This window comes from Pseudophryne corroboree, unplaced genomic scaffold (assembly GCF_028390025.1).
Source record: "Pseudophryne corroboree isolate aPseCor3 unplaced genomic scaffold, aPseCor3.hap2 scaffold_2355, whole genome shotgun sequence".
Classification (NCBI taxonomy): domain Eukaryota; kingdom Metazoa; phylum Chordata; class Amphibia; order Anura; family Myobatrachidae; genus Pseudophryne; species Pseudophryne corroboree.
In genome coordinates, this window is record NW_026969009.1 from 47,699 (window position 1) to 58,000 (window position 10,302).

Here is a 10,302-nt window from a genome sequence, read left to right on the forward strand (position 1 = left end):
GGGGTGCTTCAGTATTAGGTAGCCTTCTGCCCTCCCATGTTCATCTGAAAATATGTGTTCTCCCTGCAGTTGTTGTCCCCAGATGAGAGTTCCCTTGTGCTGCCTCAGTTGAATCTCCTTTACTTGACAGAGATGTGCCTGAGCAGCGGCCCTCCCCAGCCCTATCCCAAATCATACTTATTTTGCATAGGAGATACCATGGTCATGAAGATTGTTCTCCCAGGGTGAGGTTCATTCATTGCATTCTGGGTATGCTGATCCCTGTGATTTCCCCAAATGTTGGAAACTCGACAGCATTATTTGTGGTAGTGGGGGACTGTGTTTGTTCTTTCCTCTGGTCAGCTCTGGTAAAAGTCAGATTTTTTTGTCTCAGATCTTCCTCTAGCCTTGTTCTTCTTTCGAGAGTTCCCTTGTGCTGCCTCAGTTGGATCTCCTTCACTTGACAGGGGGGTGCCTGAGCAGCGACCCTCCCCAGCTCTAGCCCAACTCCTACTTACATGCCAGGTGATATACTATGATCATGAAGGTGCTTTTCCCAGGGCAAGGCTCACCCATTGCACTCTGGGTGTGCTGCTCCTGTGATTTCTCCAAATGTGGGAAACTTGACTGCATAATTTGTGTTTCCCCTGGTCGGCTCTCGTATAATTCAGATCTCTTTGTCTCAGGTCTCTCTCCAGCCTAGTTTGCTGTCTGTTTCCACTTCTCTTTTCTTGAGCCGCTCCCTTCTATGCCCTTGCGCACTATCCTGACTTCTCCCGTCTGCTTAATTTGTGCCTTCCAATGCACAATGCGAACTACAGGTAGTGCTGCAGGGCCCACGCCCTTTTACTTGCCTTACAGAGCAGCTCTGGAGCTGTTACAGTGCCCAGCTGCTGCAAGAAATCAGCTTGAATGCTTCGGGGCTGGGGCATAGCCAACATGAGCCTCACACCGAAGGAGGGTGGAGGTGTTTAATGCGAACTAGGGGTCATCCAAGCGCCGAAAAAGGCTGCCATGCCCTGCACGCCCCTTTTCTCTTTTCATATGCAGACGAGGGTTGAAGCCAACTTTGACCCACTGCTTGGATGACATCACCATATGCAAATCCATCTGCTGCAGGCCTTCCCCCAGGAATGCTTGCACTAGTTGTTGCATTTGGTTTGTTGTTTGGGGGTGCTTCAGTATTAGGTAGCCTTCTGCCCTCCCATGTTCATCTGAAAACATGTGTTCTCCCTGCAGTTGTTGTCCCCAGATGAGAGTTCCCTTGTGCTGCCTCAGTTGAATCTCCTTTACTTGACAGAGATGTGCCTGAGCAGCGGCCCTCCCCAGCCCTATCCCAAATCATACTTATTTTGCATAGGAGATACCATGGTCATGAAAATTGTTCTCCCAGAGTGAGGTTCATTCATTGCATTCTGGGTATGCTGACCCCTGTGATTTCCCCAAATGTGGGAAACTCGACTGCATTATTTGTGGTAGTGGGGGACTGTGTTTGTTCTTTCCTCTGGTCAGCTCTGGTAAAAGTCAGATTTTTTTGTCTCAGATCTTCCTCTAGCCTTGTTCTTCTTTCGAGAGTTCCCTTGTGCTGCCTCAGTTGGATCTCCTTCACTTGACAGGGGGGTGCCCGAGCAGCGACCCTCCCCAGCTCTAGCCCAACTCCTACTTACCTGCCAGGTGAGATACTATGATCAGGAAGGTGCTTCTCCCAGGGCAAGGTTCACCCATTGCACTCTGGGTGTGCTGCTCCTGCGATTTCCCCAAATGTGGGAAACTTGACTGCATAATTTGTGTTTTCCCTGGTCGGCTCTCGTATAATTCAGATCTCTTTGTCTCAGGTCTCTCTCCAGCCTACTTTGCTGTCTGTTTCCACTTCTCTTTTCTTGAGCCGCTCCCTTCTATGCCCTTGCGCACTATCCTGACTTCTCCCGTCTGCTTACTTTGTGCCTTCCAATGCACAATGCGAACTACAGGTAGTGCTGCAGGTCCCACACCCTTTTATTTGCCTTACAGAGCAGCTATGGAGCTGTTACAGTGCCCAGCTGCTGCAAGAACTCAGCTTGAATGCTTCGGGGCTGGGGCATAGCCAACATGAGCCCCACACCGAAGGAGGGTGGAGGTGTTTAATGCGAACTAGGGGTCATCCAAGCGCCGAAAAAGGCTGCCATGCCCTGCACGCCCCTTTTCTCTTTTCATATGCAGACGAGGGTTGAAGCCAACTTTGACCCACTGCTTGGATGACATCACCATATGCAAATCCATCTGCTGCAGGCCTTCCCCCAGGAATGCTTGCACTAGTTGTTGCATTTGGTTTGTTGTTTGGGGGTGCTTCAGTATTAGGTAGCCTTCTGCCCTCCCATGTTCATCTGAAAATATGTGTTCTCCCTGCAGTTGTTGTCCCCAGATGAGAGTTCCCTTGTGCTGCCTCAGTTGAATCTCCTTTACTTGACAGAGATGTGCCTGAGCAGCGGCCCTCCCCAGCCCTATCCCAAATCATACTTATTTTGCATAGGAGATACCATGGTCATGAAGATTGTTCTCCCAGGGTGAGGTTCATTCATTGCATTCTGGGTATGCTGACCCGTATGATTTCCTCAAATGTGGGAAACTCGACTGCATTATTTGTGGTAGTGGGGGACTGTGTTTGTTCTTTCCTCTGGTCAGCTCTGGTAAAAGTCAGATTTATTTGTCTCAGATCTTCCTCTAGCCTTGTTCTTCTTTCGAGAGATTCCTTGTGCTGCCTCAGTTGGATCTCCTTCACTTGACAGGGGGGTACCCGAGCAGCGACCCTCCCCAGCCCTATCCCAAATCATACTTATTTTGCATAGGAGATACCATGGTCATGAAGATTGTTCTCCCAGGGTGAGGTTCATTCATTGCATTCTGAGTATGCTGACCCGTATGATTTCCCCAAATGTGGGAAACTCGACTGCATTATTTGTGGTAGTGGGGGACTGTGTTTGTTCTTTCCTCTGGTCAGCTCTGGTAAAAGTCAGATTTCTTTGTCTCAGATTTTCCTCTAGCCTTGTTCTTCTTTCGAGAGTTCCCTTGTGCTGCCTCAGTTGGATCTCCTTCACTTGACAGGGGGGTGCCCGAGCAGCGACCCTCCCCTGCTCTAGCCCAACTCCTACTTACCTGCCAGGTGATATACTATGATCATGAAGGTGCTTCTCCCAGGGCAAGGCTCACCCATTGCACTCTGGGTGTGCTGCTCCTGTGATTTCTCCAAATGTGGGAAACTTGACTGCATAATTTGTGTTTCCCCTGGTCGGCTCTCGTATAATTCAGATCTCTTTGTCCCAGGTCTCTCTCCAGCCTAGTTTGCTGTCTGTTTCCACTTCTCTTTTCTTGAGCCGCTCCCTTCTATGCCCTTGCGCACTATCCTGACTTCTCCCGTCTGCTTAATTTGTGCCTTCCAATGCACAATGCGAACTACAGGTAGTGTTGCAGGGCCCACGCACTTTTACTTGCCTTACAGAGCAGCTCTGGAGCTATTACAGTGCCCAGCTGCTGCAAGAAATCAGCTTGAATGCTTCAGGGGCTGGGGCATAGCCAACATGAGCCCCACACTGAAGGAGGGTGGAGGTGTTTAATGCGAACTAGGGGTCATCCAAGCGCCGAAAAAGGCTGCCATGCCCTGCACGCCCCTTTTCTCTTTTCATATGCAGACGAGGGTTGAAGCCAACTTTGACCCACTGCTTGGATGACATCACCATATGCAAATCCATCTGCTGCAGGCCTTCCCCCAGGAATGCTTGCAATAGTTGTTGCATTTGGTTTGTTGTTTGGGGGTGCTTCAGTATTAGGTAGCCTTCTGCCCTCCCATGTTCATCTGAAAATATGTTTTCTCCCTGCAGTTGTTGTCCCCAGATGAGAGTTCCCTTGTGCTGCCTCAGTTGAATCTCCTTTACTTGACAGAGATGTGCCTGAGCAGCGGCACTCCACAGCCCTATCCCAAATCATACTTATTTTGCATAGGAGATACCATGGTCATGAAAATTGTTCTCCCAGGGTGAGGTTCATTCATTGCATTCTCGGTATGCTGACCCCTGTGATTTCCCCAAATGTGGGAAACTCGACTGCATTATTTGTGGTAGTGGGGGACTGTGTTTGTTCTTTCCTCTGGTCAGCTCTGGTAAAAGTCAGATTTTTTTGTCTCAGATCTTCCTCTAGCCTTGTTCTTCTTTCGAGAGTTCCCTTGTGCTGCCTCAGTTGGATCTCCTTCACTTGATAGGGGGGTGCCCGAGCAGCGACCCTCCCCAGCTCTAGCCCAACTCCTACTTACCTGCCAGGTGAGATACTATGATCAGGAAGGTGCTTCTCCCAGGGCAAGGCTCACCCATTGCACTCTGGGTGTGCTGCTCCTGTGATTTCCCCAAATGTGGGAAACTTGACTGCATAATTTGTGTTTTCCCTGGTCGGCTCTCGTATAATTCAGATCTCTTTGTCTCAGGTCTCTCTCCAGCCTACTTTGCTGTCTGTTTCCACTTCTCTTTTCTTGAGCCGCTCCCTTCTATGCCCTTGCGCACTATCCTGACTTCTCCCGTCTGCTTACTTTGTGCCTTCCAATGCACAATGCGAACTACAGGTAGTGCTGCAGGTCCCACACCCTTTTATTTGCCTTACAGAGCAGCTCTGGAGCTGTTACAGTGCCCAGCTGCTGCAAGAACTCAGCTTGAATGCTTCGGGGCTGGGGCATAGCCAACATGAGCCCCACACCAAAGGAGGGTGGAGGTGTTTAATGCGAACTAGGGGTCATCCAAGCGCCGAAAAAGGCTGCCATGCCCTGCACGCCCCTTTTCTCTTTTCATATGCAGACGAGGGTTGAAGCCAACTTTGACCCACTGCTTGGATGACATCACCATATGCAAATCCATCTGCTGCAGGCCTTCCCCCAGGAATGCTTGCACTAGTTGTTGCATTTGGTTTGTTGTTTGGGGGTGCTTCAGTATTAGGTAGCCTTCTGCCCTCCCATGTTCATCTGAAAATATGTGTTCTCCCTGCAGTTGTTGTCCCCAGATGAGAGTTCCCTTCTGCTGCCTCAGTTGAATCTCCTTTACTTGACAGAGATGTGCCTGAGCAGCGGCCCTCCCCAGCCCTATCCCAAATCATACTTATTTTGCATAGGAGATACCATGGTCATGAAGATTGTTCTCCCAGGGTGAGGTTCATTCATTGCATTCTGGGTATGCTGACCCGTATGATTTCCCCTAATGTGGGAAACTCGACTGCATTATTTGTGGTAGTGGGGGACTGTGTTTGTTCTTTCCTCTGGTCAGCTCTGGTAAAAGTCAGATTTATTTGTCTCAGATCTTCCTCTAGCCTTGTTCTTCTTTCGAGAGATTCCTTGTGCTGCCTCAGTTGGATCTCCTTCACTTGACAGGGGGGTGCCCGAGCAGCGACCCTCCCCAGCTGTAGCCCAACTCCTACTTACCTGCCAGGTGAGATACTATGATCATGAAGTTGCTTCTCCCAGGGCAAGGATCACCCATTGCACTCTGGGTGTGCTGCCCCAGTGATTTCCCCAAATGTGGGAAACTTGACTGCATAATTTGTGTTTCCCCTGGTCGGCTCTCATATAATTCAGATCTCTTTGTCTCAGGTCTCTCTCCAGCCTAGTTTGCTGTCTGTTTCCACTTCTTTTTTCTTGAGCCCCTCCCTTCTATACCCTTGTGCACTATCCTGACTTCTCCTCCCGTCTGCTTACTTTGTGCCTTACAATTCACAATGCAAACTACAGGTAGTGCTGCAGGGCCCACACCCTTTTACTTGCCTTACAGAGCAGCTCTGGAGCTGTTACAGTGCCCAGCTGCTGCAAGAAATCAGCTTGAATGCTTCAGGGGCTGGGGCATGGCCAACATGAGCCCCACACCGAAGGAGGGTGGGGGTGTTTAATGCGAACTAGGGGTCATCCAAGCGCCGCAAAAGGCCGCCATGCCCTGCATACTCCTTTTCTCTTTTCATATGCAGATGAGGGTTCCAGCCAACTTTGGCCCACTGCTTGGATGACATCACCGTATGCAAATCCGTCTTCTGCAGACCTTCCCCCAGGAATGCTTGCACTAGTTGTTGCATTTGGTTTGTTGTTTGGGGGTGCTTCAGTATTAGGTAGCCTTCTGCCCTCCCATGTTCATCTGAAAATATGTGTTCTCCCTGCAGTTGTTGTCCCCAGATGAGAGTTCCTTTGTGCTGCCTCAGTTGAATCTCCTTTACTTGACAGAGATGTGCCTGAGCAGCGGCCTTCCCCAGCCCTATCCCAAATCATACTTATTTTGCATAGGAGATACCATGGTCATGAAGATTGTTCTCCCAGGGTGAGGTTCATTCATTGCATTCTGGGTATGCTGACCCCTGTGATTTCCCCAAATGTGGGAAACTTGACTGCATTATTTATGGTAGTGGGGGACTGTGTTTGTGCTTTCCTCTGGTCAGCTCTGGTAAAAGTCAGATTTCTTTGTCTCAGACCTTCCTCTAGCCTTGTTCTTCTTTCGAGAGTTTCCTTGTGCTGCCTCAGTTGGATCTCCTTCACTTGACAGGGGGGTGCCCGAGCAGCGACCCTCCCCAGCTCTAGCCCAACTCCTACTTACCTGCCAGGTGAGATACTATGATCAGGAAGGTGCTTCTCCCAGGGCAAGGCTCACCCATTGCACTCTGGGTGTGCTGTTCCTGTGATTTCCCCAAATGTGGGAAACTTGACTGCATAATTTGTGTTTCCCCTGGTCGGCTCTCGTATAATTCTGATCTTTTTGTCTCAGGTCTCTCACCAGCCTAGTTTGCTGTCTGTTTCCACTTCTCTTTTCTTGAGCCGCTCCCTTCTATGCCCTTGCGCACTATCCTGACTTCTCCCGTCTGCTTAATTTGTGCCTTCCAACGCACAATGCGAACTACAGGTAGTGCTGCAGGGCCCACACCCTTTTACTTGCCTTACAGAGCAGCTCTGGAGCTGTTACAGTGCTCAGCTGCTGCAAGAAATCAGCTTGAATGCTTCAGGGGCCGGGGCATAGCCAACATGAGCCCCACACCGAAGGAGGGTGGAGGCGTTTAATGCGAACTAGGGGTCATCCAAGCGCCGCAAAAGGCCGCCATGCCCTGCACGCCCCTTTTCTCTTTTCATATGCAGACGAGGGTTGAAGCCAACTTTTACTCACTGCTTGGATGACATCACCTTATTCAAATCCATCTGCTGCAGGCCTTCCCCCAGGAATGCTTGCACTAGTTGTTGCATTTGGTTTGTTGTTTGGGGGTGCTTCAGTATTAGGCAGCCTTCTGCCCTCCCATGTTCATCTGAAAATATGTGTTCTCCCTGCAGTTGTTGTCCCCAGATGAGAGTTCCCTTGTGCTGCCTCAGTTGAATCTCCTTTACTTGACAGAGATGTGCCTGAGCAGCGGCCCTCCCCAGCCCTATCCCAAATCATACTTATTTTGCATAGGAGATACCATGGTCATGAAGATTGTTCTCCCAGGGTGAGGTTCATTCATTGCATTCTGAGTATGCTGACCCGTATGATTTCCCCAAATGTGGGAAACTCGACTGCATTATTTGTGGTAGTGGGGGACTGTGTTTGTTCTTTCTTCTGGTCAGCTCTGGTAAAAGTCAGATTTATTTGTCTCAGATCTTCCTCTAGCCTTGTTCTCTTTCGAGAGATTCCTTGTGCTGCCTCAGTTGGATCTCCTTCACTTGACAGGGGGGTGCCCGAGCAGCGACCCTCCCCAGCTCTAGCCCAACTCCTACTTACCTGCCAGGAGAGATACTATGATCATGAAGGTGCTTCTCCCAGGGCAAGGCTCACCCATTGCACTCTGGGTGTGCTGCTCCTGTGATTTCTCCAAATGTGGGAAACTTGACTGCATAATTTGTGTTTCCCCTGGTCGGCTCTCGTATAATTCAGATCTCTTTGTCTCAGGTCTCTCTCCAGCCTAGTTTGCTGTCTGTTTCCACTTCTCTTTTCTTGAGCCGCTCCCTTCTATGCCATTGCGCACTATCCTGACTTCTCCCGTCTGCTTAATTTGTGCCTTCCAACGCACAATGCGAACTACAGGTAGTGCTGCAGGGCCCACGCCCTTTTACTTGCCTTACAGAGCAGCTCTGGAGCTGTTACAGTGCCCAACTGCTGCAAGAAATCAGCTTGAATGCTTCGGGGCTGGGGCATAGCCAACATGAGCCCCACACCGAAGGAGGGTGGAGGTGTTTAATGCGAACTAGGGGTCATCCAAGCGCCGAAAAAGGCTGCCATGCCCTGCACGCCCCTTTTCTCTTTTCATATGATGACGAGGGTTGAAGCCAACTTTGACCCACTGCTTGGATGACATCACCATATGCAAATCCATCTGCTGCAGCCTTCCCCCAGGAATGCTAGCACTTGTTGTTGCATTTGGTTTGTTGTTTGGGGGTGCTTCAGTATTAGGCAGCCTTCTGCCCTCCCATGTTCATCTGAAAATATGTGTTCTCCCTGCAGTTGTTGTCCCCAGATGAGAGTTCCCTTGTGCTGCCTCAGTTGAATCTCCTTTACTTGACAGAGATGTGCCTGAGCAGCGGCCCTCCCCAGCCCTATCCCAAATCATTCTTATTTTGCATAGCCGATACCATGGTCATGAAGATTGTTCTCCCAGGGTGAGGTTCATTCATTGCATTCTGGGTATGCTGACCCCTGTGATTTCCCCAAATGTGGCAAACTCGACTGCATTATTTGTGGTAGTGGGGGACTGTGTTTGTGCTTTCCTCTGGTCAGCTCTGGTAAAAGTCAGATTTCTTTGTCTCAGATTTTCCTCTAGCCTTGTTCTTCTTTCGAGAGTTCCCTTGTGCTGCCTCAGTTGGATCTCCTTCACTTGACAGGGGGGTGCCCGAGCAGCGACCCTCCCCAGCTCTAGCTCAACTCCTACTTACCTGTCAGGTGAGATACTATGATCATGAAGTTGCTTCTCCCAGGGCAAGGATCACCCATTGCACTCTGGGTGTGCTGCCCCTGTGATTTCCCCAAATGTGGGAAACTTGACTGCATAATTTGTGTTTCCCCTGGTCAGCTTTCATATAATTCAGATCTCTTTGTCTCAGGTCTCTCTCCAGCCTAGTTTGCTGTCTGTTTCCACTTATTTTTTCTTTAGCCCCTCCCTTCTATACCCTTGTGCACTATCCTGACTTCTCCTCCTATCTGCTTACTTAGTGCCTTACAATGCACAATGCAAACTACAGGTAGTGCTGCAGGGCCCACACCCTTTTACTTGCCTTACAGAGCAGCTCTGGAGCTGTTACAGTGCCCAGCTGCTGCAAGAAATCAGCTTGAATGCTTCAGGGGCTGGGGCATGGCCAACATGAGCCCCACACCGAAGGAGGGTGGGGGTGTTTAATGCAAACTAGGGGTCATCCAAGCGCCGCAGAAGGCCGCCATGCCCTGCATACCCCTTTTCTCTTTTCATATGCAGTTGAGGGTTGAAGCCAACTTTGGCCCACTGCTTGGATGACATCACCGTATGCAAATCCGTTTTCTGCAGACCTTCCCCCAGGAATGCTTGTACTAGTTGTTGCATTTGGTTTGTTGTTTGGTGGTGCTTCAGTATTAGTCAGCCTTCTGCCCTCCCATGTTCATCTGAAAATATGTGTTCTCCCTGCAGTTGTTGTCCCCAGATGAGAGTTCCCTTGTGCTGCCTCAGTTGAATCTCCTTTACTTGACAGAGATGTGCCTGAGCAGCGGCCCTCCCCAGCCCTATCCCAAATCATACTTATTTTGCATAGGAGATACCATGGTCATGAAGATTGTTCTCCCAGGGTGAGGTTCATTCATTGCATTCTGGGTATGCTGACCCCTGTGATTTCCCCAAATGTGGGTAACTTGACTGCATTATTTGTGGTAGTGGGGGACTGTGTTTGTGCTTTCCTCTGGTCAGCTCTGGTAAAAGTCAGATTTCTTTGTCTCAGATCTTCCTCTAGCCTTGTTCTTCTTTCGAGAGTTTCCTTGTGCTGCCTCAGTTGGATCTCCTTCACTTGACAGGGGGGTGCCTGAGCAGCGACCCTCCCCAGCTCTAGCCCAACTCCTACTTACCTGCCAGGTGAGATACTATGATCATGAAGGTGCTTCTCCCAGGGCAAGGCTCACCCATTGCACTCTGGGTGTGCTGCTCCTGCGATTTCCCCAAATGTGGGAAACTTGACTGCATAATTTGTGTTTCCCCTGGTCGGCTCTCGTATAATTCAGATCTCTTTGTCTCAGGTCTCTCTCCAGCCAAGTTTGCTGTCTGTTTCCACTTCTCTTTTCTTGAGCCGCTCCCTTCTATGCCCTTGCGCACTATCCTGACTTCTCCTGTCTGCTTACTTTGTGCCTTCCAACGCAC

The 10,302-nt window shown here is 49.9% G+C and overlaps 17 non-coding genes and 2 pseudogenes across 17 annotated transcripts; all 19 read left to right on the forward strand.

Annotated features, from left to right (window-relative positions):
- Nucleotides 1-173: 173 nt before the first annotated feature.
- Nucleotides 174-337, forward strand: LOC135010572 (U1 spliceosomal RNA). Its single transcript, XR_010209874.1, has one exon. It is a non-coding gene; the product is annotated as a U1 spliceosomal RNA (small nuclear RNA).
- Nucleotides 338-489: 152 nt separating this feature from the next.
- LOC135010523 (U1 spliceosomal RNA) lies at nt 490-652 on the forward strand. Its single transcript, XR_010209832.1, has one exon. It is a non-coding gene; the product is annotated as a U1 spliceosomal RNA (small nuclear RNA).
- Nucleotides 653-1,322: 670 nt separating this feature from the next.
- Nucleotides 1,323-1,486, forward strand: LOC135010559 (U1 spliceosomal RNA). Its single transcript, XR_010209862.1, has one exon. It is a non-coding gene; the product is annotated as a U1 spliceosomal RNA (small nuclear RNA).
- A 152-nt stretch (nt 1,487-1,638) lies between these two features.
- Nucleotides 1,639-1,801, forward strand: LOC135010588 (U1 spliceosomal RNA). The gene has a single exon (XR_010209888.1). It is a non-coding gene; the product is annotated as a U1 spliceosomal RNA (small nuclear RNA).
- Nucleotides 1,802-2,471: 670 nt separating this feature from the next.
- Nucleotides 2,472-2,635, forward strand: LOC135010569 (U1 spliceosomal RNA). Its single transcript, XR_010209871.1, has one exon. It is a non-coding gene; the product is annotated as a U1 spliceosomal RNA (small nuclear RNA).
- A 152-nt stretch (nt 2,636-2,787) lies between these two features.
- On the forward strand, nt 2,788-2,951 carry LOC135010556 (U1 spliceosomal RNA). Its single transcript, XR_010209859.1, has one exon. It is a non-coding gene; the product is annotated as a U1 spliceosomal RNA (small nuclear RNA).
- Nucleotides 2,952-3,103: 152 nt separating this feature from the next.
- On the forward strand, nt 3,104-3,266 carry LOC135010518 (U1 spliceosomal RNA). The gene has a single exon (XR_010209827.1). It is a non-coding gene; the product is annotated as a U1 spliceosomal RNA (small nuclear RNA).
- Nucleotides 3,267-3,937: 671 nt separating this feature from the next.
- Nucleotides 3,938-4,101, forward strand: LOC135010557 (U1 spliceosomal RNA). Its single transcript, XR_010209860.1, has one exon. It is a non-coding gene; the product is annotated as a U1 spliceosomal RNA (small nuclear RNA).
- Nucleotides 4,102-4,253: 152 nt separating this feature from the next.
- Nucleotides 4,254-4,416, forward strand: LOC135010504 (U1 spliceosomal RNA). Its single transcript, XR_010209819.1, has one exon. It is a non-coding gene; the product is annotated as a U1 spliceosomal RNA (small nuclear RNA).
- Nucleotides 4,417-5,086: 670 nt separating this feature from the next.
- LOC135010566 (U1 spliceosomal RNA) lies at nt 5,087-5,250 on the forward strand. Its single transcript, XR_010209868.1, has one exon. It is a non-coding gene; the product is annotated as a U1 spliceosomal RNA (small nuclear RNA).
- A 152-nt stretch (nt 5,251-5,402) lies between these two features.
- Nucleotides 5,403-5,544, forward strand: LOC135010526 (U1 spliceosomal RNA; annotated as a pseudogene).
- A 695-nt stretch (nt 5,545-6,239) lies between these two features.
- Nucleotides 6,240-6,403, forward strand: LOC135010531 (U1 spliceosomal RNA). Its single transcript, XR_010209838.1, has one exon. It is a non-coding gene; the product is annotated as a U1 spliceosomal RNA (small nuclear RNA).
- Nucleotides 6,404-6,555: 152 nt separating this feature from the next.
- Nucleotides 6,556-6,697, forward strand: LOC135010506 (U1 spliceosomal RNA; annotated as a pseudogene).
- Nucleotides 6,698-7,389: 692 nt separating this feature from the next.
- Nucleotides 7,390-7,553, forward strand: LOC135010567 (U1 spliceosomal RNA). Its single transcript, XR_010209869.1, has one exon. It is a non-coding gene; the product is annotated as a U1 spliceosomal RNA (small nuclear RNA).
- A 151-nt stretch (nt 7,554-7,704) lies between these two features.
- On the forward strand, nt 7,705-7,867 carry LOC135010508 (U1 spliceosomal RNA). The gene has a single exon (XR_010209821.1). It is a non-coding gene; the product is annotated as a U1 spliceosomal RNA (small nuclear RNA).
- A 669-nt stretch (nt 7,868-8,536) lies between these two features.
- Nucleotides 8,537-8,700, forward strand: LOC135010580 (U1 spliceosomal RNA). Its single transcript, XR_010209881.1, has one exon. It is a non-coding gene; the product is annotated as a U1 spliceosomal RNA (small nuclear RNA).
- Nucleotides 8,701-8,852: 152 nt separating this feature from the next.
- On the forward strand, nt 8,853-9,015 carry LOC135010512 (U1 spliceosomal RNA). Its single transcript, XR_010209824.1, has one exon. It is a non-coding gene; the product is annotated as a U1 spliceosomal RNA (small nuclear RNA).
- A 674-nt stretch (nt 9,016-9,689) lies between these two features.
- On the forward strand, nt 9,690-9,853 carry LOC135010544 (U1 spliceosomal RNA). The gene has a single exon (XR_010209848.1). It is a non-coding gene; the product is annotated as a U1 spliceosomal RNA (small nuclear RNA).
- Nucleotides 9,854-10,005: 152 nt separating this feature from the next.
- Nucleotides 10,006-10,168, forward strand: LOC135010585 (U1 spliceosomal RNA). Its single transcript, XR_010209885.1, has one exon. It is a non-coding gene; the product is annotated as a U1 spliceosomal RNA (small nuclear RNA).
- Nucleotides 10,169-10,302: the final 134 nt, after the last annotated feature.